The 15097-nt window shown below is 37.5% G+C and overlaps 1 pseudogene; it reads left to right on the top strand.

The window, feature by feature from the left end:
- LOC101400086 (PSME3-interacting protein-like) overlaps positions 1-13449 on the top strand; it is a 41453-nt pseudogene extending 28004 nt beyond the window's left edge.
- The last annotated feature ends 1648 nt before the right edge of the window (positions 13450-15097 follow it).

Below are 15097 nucleotides of genomic sequence, written 5' to 3'. Positions count from 1 at the left end.
AAACTCTCAACAAAATGGGTATAGAAGGAAAGTACCTTAACATAATAAAGGCCATATATGACAAACCCACAGCAAACATCATACCCAATGGGGAAAACTGAAAGCTATCCCTCTGAAAACAGGGACAAGACAAGGGTGCCCACTCTCACCACTTTTATTCAACACAATACTGGAGGTTCTGGCCAGAGCAATTAGGCAAGAAAAAGGAATAAAAGGAATCCAAATAGGCAACGAAGAAGTGAAACTCTCACTGTTTGCAGATGAGATGATCTTATATATAGAAAACCCTAAAGAATCCATTGGAAAACTATTATAAATAATCAACAACTACAATCAAGTGGCAGGGTACAAAATCAAGTTACAGAAATCAGTTGCATTTCTATATACCAACAACAAACTAACAGAAAGAGAACTCAAGAAGACAATCCCAATTACAATTGCAACAAAAAGAATAAAATATCTAGAAATAAATTTAACCAAGGAAGTGAAAGTCCTATACAATGAAAACTATAAGACATTATTGAGTGAAATCAATGATGACATAAAGAAATGGAAATATATTCCATGCACTTGGATTGGAAGAATAAGCATAGTTAAAATGTCCATAGTACCTAAAGCAATCTACAGATTCAATGCAATCCCAATCAGAATCTCAAGGACATTCTTCACAGAAGTAGAACAAAGAATACTAGCATTCATATGGGGCAACAAAAGACTCCATATAGCTAAAGCAATCCTGAAAAAGAAGAACAAGCCTGGAGGCATCACAATCCCTGACTTCAAAACATATTACAAAGCGATAGTAATTAAAACAGCATGGTACTGGTACAAAAAGAGACACATAGATCAATGGAACAGAATTGAAAGTCCAGAAATAAAACCTCATATCTATGTGCAGCTAATCTTTGGCAAAGGAGCTAAGGACATACAGTGGAGAAAGGAAAGTCTCTTCAATAAATGGTGCTGGGAAAACTGGACAGCCACTTGCAAAAGAATGAAAGTAGACCATCTTCTCTCACCATACACAAAAATTAACTCAAAATGGATCAAAGACCTGAAGGTGAGACCTAAAACTATATAACTTCTGGAGGAAAATATAGGTAGTACACTACTCACCATCAGCCATAAAGGGATCTTCTTGAATTCCATGTCTACTCAGACAAGGGAAACAAAAGAAAAAATAAACAAGTGGGACTTCATCAGATTAAAGAGCTTCTACAAGGCAAATGAAACCAGAATCAAAATGAATAGGGAACCCACCCACTGGGAAAAAATATTTGCAAACCGTATATCTGACAAGGGATTAATCTACATAATATATAGAGAACTCACACAACTGAATAACAAAAAAACAAACAACTGAATCAAAAAATGGGCAGAGGAAATGAACAGACACTTCTCCAAAGAAGATGTACAGATGGCCAATAGGCACATGAAAAGATGTTCAACATCACTAGTCATCAGGGAAATGCAAATGAAAAGCACACTAAGATATCATCTTACACCCGTTAGAATGGCTATAATCACCAAGACAAAAAGCAACAAATGCTGGAGAGGATGTGGAGAAATGGGAACTCTAATCCACTGCTGGTGGGAATGCAAACTGGTGCAACCTCTATGGAAAACAGTATGGAGATTCTTCGAAAAATTAAAAATAGAAATACCTTATGATCCAGCTATCCCACTACTGGGTATCTACCCAACGAACCTGAAATCAACAATCCAAAGAGACTTATGCACCCCTATGTTCATCGCAGCATTATTCACTATAGCCAAGACATGGAAGCAACCCAAGTGTCCCTCAACTGACGATTGGATAAAGAAGATGTGGTATTATATATACCATGGAATACTACTCAGCCATAAAGAAAGACAATATCGTCCCATTTGCAACAACATGGATGGACCTGGAGGGTATTATGTTAAGTGAAATAAGCCAGAGAGAGAAAGACAAACAGTGCATGATTTCATTCATATGTGGACCATAAACCAACACACGGACAGATAGAACTGTTTGGTGGTTACCAGGGGCAAGGGGGGTGGGGGGTGGGCACAAGGGTTAGAGGGATGCACTTATATGGTGACTGACAAACAATAATGTACAATAAAAATTTCACAATAAAAATAAATAAATAAAATATAGAAATATAAAAAAAGGGGAAGATAAAAAATAAATAAATAAATAAATAAATATGACTTTAGAAAGTCACTCTGTGTTATGAAAGCTCCTTGGCAGGTCCTCAAATTTACTCCATTCCACAAGACAGCCCTTGAATGTAGGAAATATAGAAAAAAAATGAAGATTTGGCCAGGTACTAATGAATGATAGTGGTAATTTCTTTATTTTCCCAAAAGTCACAAGGCAATTATTTTTTCTGATATTCATTTTTTAACATAACTCAGGTATTGCATATGTAACTGACTACCTAAATTGTTTCAATAGCACTAGAATAATTTTACATCCTGCCAAATGGGGTACATTTGAAGGAACAGCATCCATCTGTAATTCAAATGATGGCTAGTTTACTGAAATATAAGTCCTGTTATTTTATTCTATAATGACATCCTGAATGCCCTAGCTTTCTAAATGGGATTTCTGACCATATTTTGAATTCCTGGAAATTTTTAGTTTAGTATTTAATTTTTCTAATCAAAGATCATATCACTTAATTTGTGAGGTTCTACTCAACGTTTAATGATTGAAAGTTTTATAATTATGATAAAACTTTACACAACAGGGCATACAATAGCATAGTGAAATTCTTTTTAGGTAAAGTATGTGGTAAGACTAAACTTCAATAATTCTGTGTATTTTAAAATAGACTTTTTATTTCTTCTTTTCTGAGAAGATACTAGTAGCTCATTGTCTCGGATGCATAAGAACACTGATATTTAAAATACTGAAGTTAAAAAATTTGCATTATAATGAAACTGGTAACTGTCCAGTGTCTTATTCTAAACCTCAAAGTTCAAGCATTCTACCTTTAGGGGCAAAAAGTCAAATTTTCTACCTAAGATAAAGAGTTGAAAAAAAATCATAAAGTTTAAATGTCTTTCATTATAATTTTTTAAATAGGTCTATCTCATATTTTCTTATTTCTACATTGTCTTCATCAATGTAAGCCTGTGACATAAATTTTAATACATGATTTATGGTTATACATTCATTTTTTCATTCTCATTTATTACAGGGTGTCACATTTTATCATGCCTGCATTTAATCATCTCCTGTCTGCATATTAATGGTTACAAATATGATACCTGGGTAGACCTAAGAAGCCAGGAGCTTAGCTGTCTCAGAGTGTAACAGTTGAGTGCCTTGAAAAGTGGGGTTGGGAAAAAAAAACTTTAGATGTCTTTGTACATGCACATGCCTTACAGAACAACTCAGGTAGTGAAAAAGAGGGTTTTCTACTGTGTAGAGTCAATTTGTGTAAATTGATTTTTCATAAGCCCCCATAATTTGTACATCCATAACTGTATTGAACATATAATAAGCCTTGTGTCAAAATCAGATGAGATCATAAATAAGACATTGCTAAGTTTTAGTGTCAAGTTTAGACCAATAGGAAATATATTAATGCCTCTAGGTACTTTCATTCATATTGACACATTTTGTGTATCATTGGCTAAAATACATAAATGACAAGGCATGTTTTTAGGAAGATAGAGTTTGATGACATGAGATTTTGGGAGCTGAGTAGGAAATCTGCAATTAAACCTGTTGCTACTGAAGTACGTGTGCTTGACAAAATATATGTTTGATTAATGAATATGTATTTTATTTTCTCTTGCCAACAAATAGCACCTGGGAGCCACATCTGGTCCTAAAACAAACTGAGTTGCAATACCATCCATAAGGATGGTATGGTGGGCTAGGTGTGGAGGAGGAACTGGGGCTGAGTCCTGCTAACAAACCACAAGAAAAGGAGAAACAGATCATGGGCAGAGAAGCAGGTACAAAGAGCAAGACCAAACCAAGATCAATGAAAAGCCACAAATGCCTGGGAAGAAAAGGAATTATGAGAAGCTTAGGAGGCGAGGTAATTTGGGATGTAAAGTACAGAGTGTTAATATAATCAGGAAAAAATAAGTCTGTGATCAGCGACAGAGTGTGTTCCATTGACTATGCAAATTGAGGTTAAGTTTGAGGACTTCAAGAACCCATGAGGCGGGAGGGAGTGTATTAATTAAGAGGAATTGCATGCATGATTGGTATTGTAGTAGAGAAACAGAAATAGGTAAATTGTCATCCTTGGCCTCGAGGATGGCTACATGGGAAGATGCTCCTGACTCACAAAGAAAATCAGAAGACAAAATCATTGAGGACAAGCTAATGTGTAGAAATGTAATGAAAAGAGAAAGTGGTTTGTCCAGGATATCTAGGTAGCCATATTTAAAGACGGAAAATAAAGGCATATTAACCCTTGTTTTCAAAATAGGATATTGGTCTTTAAATAAACTGGATCAGCCTCCAAAATCTGTAACCCTAATTTCTAATGTTACCCTAGCTTTTAAAGGAAAAAAACTTCCAGATGGAAGCTTCACAGTCAGAAAATAATGTACCCAATCTTCCTTTGATTCTATATTTTTCTGTCTTTTTAGGCAAAACTTGAAGTCTAAAACAGTGTAATAAAATTTCATAAGGCCTATGAAGTTGATGAGGCCACTCCACTTATAGAAATGTAGATTTCTGAGACAGAAAAGAAACTATGCTTACTTTTTCCAGAAAATCGTGATAATGATTTCTGCCTTTTCAGACATGATGACGTTCACATGACTAATAACTCCTATGAATGTTAACAAAATTGACAATAGCTTTGCAAGGAAATAAATTCTACAGTTCGAAATTTCAACAGCTATTAACAGTGTAACAGCATTGCTCTCTAAGCACTGGGGAATTGCCAAACCTTTAAGTTATATGCGTTTTCCCACATCCTGTATTTAATTCCTCTCCTGTTGTCTTCCATTCAAGAAAGCACATCATTTCCAACTTTGCAGGTGATTGATATTATTATATTGGTAACTTAACTCTGCTCTGTTGTATAACTACCATTGGTTTAAAATAATTTACTTGTGATGGTATAACTTAGGCCATGATTTTAATGGCTGAAAACTTCCTCTGTTGCACCTTCCTCCGAAGAAGGAGCAGAATGGGGCTTTATAAGATGTATTAAAGCAAATTGTGGAAAATATTGATATTTGTTTACTTTGATTGACAAGTATATAGGTATTTTAAAATATCATTAGACTATTTGCCTTAAGCGGCTCAAGAACACCCACACAAAAACGTAAACTGAGGTCTTTTTAACAAGAAAACAAAACAAAATATATAGTTGAAATAGTCATTTTTAAATATAGAAAATATTTTATCATATAAAGTTTTTCTTAAAATCTATTTTTACTTTACCAATTCACCCAACACTGCCCTCTCATTGTTCTCTTGTTTGCAAGTGTCTTTTTCTGTAGTTAAAAAGGCACCAAGTATGGCACAAGAAGACTTGGTCTCAAATAACTCCCACTCTGGCCCTGTTTCACTGGGTACCTTTCGACAAATTGCTTAACTTCGCTAAGCTTCTCCTTTTTCTCATCTGTAAATTAGGGTTGGGAAAATATTTATAGGGGAATTAAATGAAATAAATAATTACGAGATGACTTGTAGATTCTGAATTAAATATTATATACATAATATATTATGCTGTATTAACATACAATATGTAATATGTAACTTAGATACCACAAACTTGAGTAAGCATCAATGATTTGGGTTTTTTAAATCAAATTTTGCAAAATCTGTCAAAGTTAATGACTGATGCTTGAACTTTGCTCTTTCACCTCATAGAAACTTTCAGAATACTGCATTAAAAAAAATAATCTACGCTAATGATGCCCAAATTTCTCTCTCCAGCACCAGCATCTCCCCTGAAATCCAGAAGGATATATCCAACTATCTCTTAAACATCTTCACTTGGATGTTTCATAGACATTTAAAACTTAACAAGTTTAAACAAAGGTAATGATTGGCCCTGTCTCCAACCTGGTCCTCCTGCATGTTTCAGCTCTGTAAATGGCAACTTTCATTGGCTCAGGCCCAGTCTTAGAACGTTCCAGGAAAACCTCTCTCTCTCTCATGCAATTCATCTGAAAGTCCTGAACACTTTAACTTTGAATTAGATCCTGATCTGAGCACTAGCCCAACCACCACCTTGATCCTAGTTCACTACTTTTATCTGTCACTTGGATTATTGCACCTCTTAACTGATTTTCCTTTTTTACCAAATTTACGCCCTTGTTATTTATTTTTAACAAACTATCCAGAATAATCCTTTTAAGCCTTAGTTCAGAATATATCATTCCATCCCTAAAAACTCTGTAATATTTTCCCCCATTATGCAGCCCAAAGGCTTCAAATGGCCTCAGGCCACAAGTCCTTGCTCCTTCCTGTCTCTCTGACCTTGTCTCCTACCAATCTCGCCTTAGCTAATTTCACCCTGCCTGCCTGGTCAACTTGCTAGTTCTCAAACATGTAAAGCCTACTTCCACCTCAGGGACTTGATCTTCACTTTTCCCTCTGCCTGGATAGCACCTCTCTGATATATCTGCATGACTCTCTTGCGTCTTTGAGATCTCAGGCCAAATGTCATCCTATTAAAGATGACTTCCCAAAAACCCTATATAAAACTAATAGCCACCCCCTACACATATCCACTTTCTTCCGCTTTACCCTGATTAACTCTTTTTCCCCTTTTCCATTTATAATCAAATCATATATTATTTATTATGACTTTCTAGAGATCCCTATATAAAATTGTAGCCCCAAACTTCCTTCTCCTTATCTTGCTTAACTATTTTTTTTCTCTTTATAACATCACCAAAAGAACATATTATTTAACTGGTTGTTTGATTGTTGTGTTAGTTTTCTATGGCTTTTGTAAGAAGTTATCACAAACTTAGTGGCTTAAAGAAACACAAATTTATCATCTTAGAATTCTGTAGGTCAGAAATCTGACACAAGTCATGCTAAAATCAAGGTGTTGGCGGGGCTAGAATTCTTTTACGGAGGCTCTTAGTGAAAATCTGTTTCCTTACCTTTTTCAGCTTCCTTCAGTCCTTGGCATGATCATGGCCCGTTTCCACCTTCAAAGCCAGCAATGTCTGGTTGAGACTTTCTCATATCATACTGTTCTGACTCTGACATTGTGCCTCCTTATTCCAATTTAAGGGCCCTTGTGATTACATTGGGCCCATCCAGATAATCCAGGAGGATGCCTCGATCTTAAGGTCAGTTGATTAACAAATTTAATTCCATATATAACTTTAACTCCCCTGTACCATGCCACGTAACATATTCACAGGTTCCAGGGATTATGACCCGGATATTATCAGGGAGAGCCATTACTCTGCCTACCACACTTGTTTATTTGTTTTCTCTCTCCTGGTCCCCAAAAGAATAGCAGTGTTGGGAGGACAGTGATTTTGTTTCCCTACTGAACTTCTGCAGCAGGATTGTTCACGGTATATGGTAGTAGCCCAGTAAATATTTCTTGGACAAACATAACAGCGAATAACAGGAGCAACGAGCAGAAACTCTAAGATGTAACTGCCTCTTGAATTCTCAATGGCAGTGGTGGCCTCAAGTCACACTATCAAAGTGTGGTCTGTGGACAGGAAGCATTGAAATCATCTGAGAGAGTGTTAGAAATGCAGAACCTCAGGTCCCACCTTTGAACTATTGAATCAGAGTTGGCATTTTTACAAGATCTTCTGATGATATATAAATAATGTTCGAGAAAGAGTGGTCCGACAAATATAAAAACCAATGAATCCATCGATTGGCCCATCTAAAGGAGTTTACAGAGGACTTATTCTCCGTGGTTGAGGTGTGGAATGATTGGACACTCATTTCCATTGATCCAAGCACGCACATTTGCAGAGTCTCGTTTTCCCCACATACTACGTCAACTGATCTCTGAAGTCCTGAAATCCAAAACTTGGATCACTATTGTTGACAAGCCTCACACACAAAGGTACCAAACAAAGGGGCAAAGAACACCTAATAGTCCCTCTACACCTTTGCCAGCACAAAGAAAATTGACCAAACCAGAAAAAGGCACTCAACACATAAGAACTACATGAATCATTTGAACTCCTTTGGTGAGGGGGAAAAAAATTAAAAATACCATTTTCTCGAAGCCTTTCAACAACAGCAAAAGCTTGCAGGAGAATTTTGAAATACCACTGTGTTTCATCAAGTCTTTTTGACTACTACAGAGGATCAGGCTTTATTTTTTTTTTATTATTGATTATTTCAGGTGTGTGTATAGGCATGTATTTTATTATTATTTTTTAATTTTTTGTTTATTGCAGTAACATTGGTTTATAACATTGTATAAATTTCAGGTGTACATCATTATACTTCTATTTCTGCATAGATTACATCATGTTCACCACCCAAATAATAATTACAACCTATCACCACACACATGTGCCAAATTATCCCTTTCGCCCTCCTCCCTCCCCTCTTCCCCTCTAGTAACCACCAATCCAATCTCTGTCTCTATGTGTTTGTTTATTGTTGTTATTATCTACTACTTAATGATGGAAATCATACGGTATTTCACCTTCTCCCTCTGACTTATTTCACTTTGCATAATACCCTCAATGTCCATCCATGTTGTCACAAATGGCTGGATTTCCTCGTTTCTTATGGCTGAGTAGTATTCCATTGTGTAGATATACCACAGCTTCTTTATCCATTCGTCCCTTGATGGGCACTTAGATTGCTTCCAAGTCTTGGCTATTGTGAATAATGCTGCAATGAACACAGGGGTGCATGTATCTATATGCATTGGTGTTTTCAAGTTCTTTGGATAAACACCCAGCTGTGGAATAGCTGGATCATATGGTAGTTCTATCCTTGATTTTCTGAGGAATCTGCACACTGTTTTCCATAGTGGCTGCACCAGTTTGCACTCCCACTAGCAGTGTATGAGAGTTACCTTCTCTCCACATCCTCTCCAACACATGTTGTTTCCTGTCTTCTTAATTATAGCCATTCTGACGGATGTGAGGTGATGTCTCATTGTAGTTTTGATTTGCATTTCCCTGATAGTTAATGATTTTGAACATCTTTTCATGTGCCTCTTGGCCATCTGTATATCTTCTTTGGAGAAATGTCTGTTCAGCTCTTTTACCCATTTTTTAATTGGGTTGTTAGTTTTTTTGTTGTTGAGATGCATGAGTTCTTTATATATTTTGGAGATTAACGCCTTATCAGATGTATGGTTTGCAAATATCTTCTCCCAATTGTTAGGTTGTCTTTTCGTTTTGTTGATGGTTTCCTTTGCTGTGCAGAAGCTTTTTAGTTTGATGTAGTCCCATTTGTTTATTTTTTCTACTGTTTAAGCATGTATTTTAAAAACACGAGAAGCAAAAGAGGAGCGAGTAATTAGGCAATATACTAAGAAAACAACTTTTGATTTTACGTAGCTCACAATGGGATTAAATATATGTTGTAAGAAAAGGTGATTACATTATTTTAAGTAAATTGATCATTGTGGCCTGAAGTCTGTGGCCTTTGGCTTTCCCTTTGGTGAGTGGAACAGACCAGCAAAATCCTGAAATTCAACAGATTTTTGTAATGTGTTTTCTCTTCCAGACGTGCATTGGAAGCCTGATGAAGTTTGTTTGTCTTCCAAAACCAGCTATGTCAGTAGGAATGACTGACAGGCAGTTTTTTTGGAGGGGGGGATTGTCATATGGTGTCAGGGACAGACACAAATGCATAGAATAAAATAACATCCTAATTCCCTTAAATGCAATATTATGCCATGTAATGTTTAATCGGTTACAATTTAACAGAGATTCATGTCGAATTGCACTGTGGACAATCCAGAGATGTTGACGACCATATGCTGAATTCCTCAAGGTGCACTGAGAGGGGCTCATGTGCTTGTTAAGGACACGCCAGCCCACTGGTAACATGTGCACTGGACAGCTTCATGACTCACGTGCTCTCAGGGGGCAATTATACTCGAAAAATCATAGTCTGAAAGAGGAATTTGCATCCTCTCTTGTACAATTGGAAAGATTATAGTTTTGTATTGAAATTCAATAAAGCCTCGAACTGCTTGTTCTTGAGCTATGTATAGAGTTTTTCAGGCATCTCTTTAGAAATATTCAGAAAGATTGTCAACTTTGTTTCTTTAAGATTGTGTCTATCTTTGGGTTGGGTGGAAGTGATGAAAGGTAACTGTCCCTGTCTATGAAGAGATCATCACATGATGATGATGTTGTCATCAACATCATCACAAATTTCAAGTCATTATTTATTTAACTTATGCTAACTGTTCTGATAACCATTTTAAGTGCATGATCATATTTAATACTCACAACACCACTATGACATTTTTATCACTATTTTATACATCAGGAGACTAGTGCTTAGAGAAATTAAGCAGCTTCCTCAAAGTCACACAGCTAATAGATGGCCTAGCCTGGCTTTTGAACCTGACGCTATAGCACAGGTTCTTGTCTATATTGCATATGAATAAGTGAAGAGAATACACATTTTGAGGAATTTTATGGACAATGTGATGAAAGTTGAACAAGTCTATATCATAATTTTGTATCAGGACTATGAGTCTTACAGAGACTTGAAAAATAAAATTGCATTTGTCTGTCATGTAAATGAAAGCCAAGACTTGTGTGGCAGCACCATGGTCATGAGTTCACGAGTATCTCAGCTTTCTACTCCAACATCTGTATCGTATGCCTCTTGCCCTCACAATCCAAGATAGCTTCCAGCACTCCAGCCATGAGTTCCATACTCTAGGTGGCAGCGTGGAGAAAAAAGGAAAAGAAAGACATATCATCTTCTTTTTGAATATCCTTCATGGTTGCACTTCGTTAAACTTACAGTGATATCTTTCTCGGTGGCACATGGCCTCGTCTAGCTTCAAGAAACATTGGGAAATACATCCTATTATGTGCAGCAATATGCCCAGTTGAAAAGTATGATTCTGTAACTTCAGCTGAAGAGGACAGTGGATATTGGAAATCACTAGCAATATATAGCAAAAATTTAAAGAAAATAATTCCAAAAAATCATCCAAAATTATTTCCATTTACAAAAATAACTTAGAAAATATTAATGTCTGTATATTATGGGTAATCTGGATGACTAGTTTATAAAAAAAATATTTCCATAAGATTTCAGGATTCACATTTGTATTCTTGGTTATAAAATTGCCAGTAACAAATAGAACCGTTTTAATTGTTAGGCAGTAATGAAGAAAGAATTGTAGCAATTCTACTACATGAGTGACACACGTATGCCAAATGAAGGTCAAATTACATCATACCACACTATAGGAATAACAGTTTTATAATAATTTCAGTAGAGAAAAATGATCACAATTTTGATTCCCACAGCGTACATGGTACAATTGACATTTCAATTGCAAAAGAACCTGTGCATAGTAATCACATGCCAAGCAGGGACTTTATTTCAGCCGAACAATGTCACCTGTCAAGAAAAATCCATGCTTGTTATTGTGAATTTTTTTAATGTGAAATTTTTTATGTATTTAATTATAAATTTGTGGTTTTGTAGTTGTTTATTAGCTGTAAGTCTATGAATTTTCTAACTAGTTTTATGTTTATTGCATGAATAATCTTATAGTGAAACTAATTTAAATCAGCATAGGTTCTCTTGTTTTTTTTTTTTTTTTCCTTCCTTTTAAACATGTTCATTTACACATTATTCAAATTTCTGAAACACAGACAAGTAGAAAGTGCTTGGTAAATGTAAACCATCACTTGTAGTGGTCAAGTCGAGTTTACTTCCTAGTCTCCTCAAAAGCAGACTCATCCGCTTCCTTCTATGCCGTGCGATCTCCAGCCTTAGATTAGTTGGCACTTCTCTCTCTAATTTCCTCTTCTCAGTACCCATCACTTCCTACGGTGTCTTCTGTGTCCTGTGTCATTGATCAGGAAAGGTTTAATATCAGTACTCTTGACTGCTCGTTTTGAACCTTTGTGAAATGCAGGGTCTGTGGAAGCCCATTTGGGCATTTTGTGAAAGAGTAACTGATGGACTGACCAACTGCCCCCATGAATGAAAGCACTGAGTCGGGGTGTAGATGTGGCAAGAAGAATGAAAGAAATTTTGAAAACATGAAGATCCAGAAAAATGTCCAGAGTAGGTTTATGACCCTTGGTCCCTATATGAAAGGAGATAGGAACAGAGACAGAAAGCAGCAGGAGTATGAGGAGCAGTTCAAATTCAAAAACATGGGAAGAGGCTTAGATGAAGATGAGACCAAGGTCCTTGATGAGGAAGCAGAAACTAACAGAAGAGCAATGAAGAGAAGAAGAACTGAAGGAATACAAAAGTAATCTCAACAATGTTGGAATTTTCCAGATAACAATAAAGAAGTGGAGAAGAAACTAGCTGTGAAACCTATAAGAACCAAGAACACATTGTCCCAGGCAAAGCTGTCAGCAGGAGCTGTGAAGCATAAGAGCTCAGAGAGTGGCAACAGTCTGTAAAGACTGAAATCAGACCCTGACCAAGATGACAAGAATCAAGAGACTCTGTCCTGCGTGTCTTTTGGAAGCACCTCCCTGAGTGGTCCCTCCATCCACTGCCTCTCTGCTGTGCTACTGCACAGTTCCCTTGCTTGATGCACATAAATGGCCAATTAATTATGGCATCAGCTTTGGGGGATAAATCAACTTTATTCTATGAGATCGATCTGCAGGGAAACAGGGGGCATGTGCCCTCAGATCTGTCTCCCTGATTCAGGATTTGGGGCAAAATTTAAGAGGTTAGGGAGAGCAGGCTGGCATATGGAAGACCTGGCAGGATAGGTTTTGATTGGTAGGCTTCAAGCATTTATAATGAGGTTCTAAACATTTATGACAGGGTTCCAAACATTTATGATGAGGCTCTAAAGTTTTATGATAGGGTTATAAACATGTATGATGAGGTGGGGAAGGAATTTTAACACCAGATCTTCCTGAATGACAGACCTCTCCCTTCTGATAAGAGTCTGACTTTCAAGTCCTGGTCGTGTCCCAGTCCTTTGGGTCTATGGGGGGAAAGATTTTTGGTTCTGCAGTCATTTCAGGTCATGATTTCTTCTTCTGCGCATGCTCTGGCTATGGGACTTTGTACGTTTTCTGAAAGGCAATTCTTAATCACTCTGTTGATAAGAGATGGGGTCAGATGAAGTCGTCCCGGGGGGGCCTGCAGTTACAGCTCCAGTCTGTTTCAGCATCCTCCCAGGCCTGGGCCCCTACTCTGGGAGCAGTGACTCTGGGTCCAGCACAGACAGCGAAGGTACTATTAACGCCACCAGCACGATCGTCTCCTTCCCTAGCAACACCACCGGCAAGATCGTCTCCTCCATCTTCCAAACCAACACCTTCCTCGAGGCCCCCTAGCTTCAGGGAGCTCCTCTTCAAGAGTAGACCAGATGGTTCATTCTCTCTACAGACATTACCTCCCTCAGAAAACTCCTTTGCCTGTTTCCTGCACACACTGAGACATTTTAACCCCATCTAAAAATGTGCCAGGAAAAAAAAAATTAGGCAGCAAGGACAGACTTGCTGCCCAGAGGCCAGGGGTGTCATCAGCTCCATCAGGGTGAGCCTCAGCTCCAGGGAGCTGCTTCACTGAACTCACTCTCTCCCTGGGCTGCCTGTGTCCAGGGACCCAGTGCGGCAGGCTATAAAGGTCACGCCATTTTAGTTTGTTGCAGGACAGCACTGAGTTGGCTGAGGTTGTGCTGGGTTTGCATTAGAGTTCAACTTCTCCCTTTGCCCAGTCCTGCTTCTTTCCCCTTCCTTTCACATGTAATGATCTTGTAGGGGAGGAAAAATAATTTTCCCTCTATCCTTCTAGGTGCCTGGCTGAGACCCTACTGCAGTAAAAAGATAGATTAACAGGAGAAAAACAAATGGAATTTTAATAACATGTATACCTAAATATTTAGGAAAACTGAATAACTCCTCGAAATGGCTCAAGCCACTACCTTAAATACTATCTCTAGCTAAAGACAAAAAAAGAGGTTGAGGGCGGGGTCGGAGGTGTGATTCAGTTATAGGAGGTTATCAGGCAAAGCACAGTAAACTAGGGTACGGTTGTAATGCAGATTTGTCACTGCCTTCTCCATTGATAAGACTTTCTAGAGACTTAGTCTTCCTCTTCCTGGTAGAGAGAGGGAGACACTCTTACACTTGGAGATTTCCCTTATAATTATAAATGTCTCTGACAAAAGGGTAACTTCTGCTGAGTTTTCAGAGCTTCTCCTATGTCTGCTTGTTTTTTAAATAACCAGCTCAAAATAATCCTTATGCCAAAGATGCATATTTTGGGGTGGCATATTCTGCTCTCCTTTAATCTCTAAGAAACATCTTGCACCCCAAGCTACATCTCATCATCTACTGCTGGGAGCCCAAGCTGTGATCCTGAGAAACTACTGTGTTGCAAGTTCTAGGTTTCTGGTCTCCTCTCCCCCTTGGTTTGTTTCCTCTGATTGTCTAGTAGTCTTCTGCACTAAATACTGGTATTATATTCCCATTTTTCATCTAAGTATAGTGAAAATTAGAGAAAATCACTTCCATCATCGAAGTCATACAATTGGTAAGTTGTAAAGCCAGAATAGAGTCAAGACTTCAAATCCAGTAGCCCAGCATTCATTCATTTATTAATTTTAAAAACTTTCAAAGATGATTTAATGAGTATTTAATTTATGCCAGACTCTGTGCTAACCCCTGAGTAGGTGAATGGGAAAAATAATGAGAGCTAAAATGTACTCCCTGCCACCACTACCCCTGCCTTCGTGAAACTTACGATCTAGTGGGGAAAACAGACATTTCCCAAATAGTAGAATTCCAAGAAATTACAACGTGTTGCATCTAAAAAGAAGCACTTATGGTCAGGATAATCTGTAAAGGGAAACCTTGAACAACTGCAGGAGGTTACAGAGGGCTTTTAGTAAAAAAATAATATTTCAGTTGATATCTAAAGAATGAGTGAGATTTGTCTGGACAAATAAGCAAGGAAAGAAGATTTAAGACAGAAAATGGG

This window comes from Ceratotherium simum, chromosome 30 (genome assembly GCF_057802395.1).
Source record: "Ceratotherium simum simum isolate JZ-2026a chromosome 30, ASM5780239v1, whole genome shotgun sequence".
Taxonomy (NCBI): domain Eukaryota; kingdom Metazoa; phylum Chordata; class Mammalia; order Perissodactyla; family Rhinocerotidae; genus Ceratotherium; species Ceratotherium simum.
The sequence above is the reverse complement of the archived record's forward strand: the minus strand, read 5'-3'. Positions and strand labels throughout refer to the sequence as shown.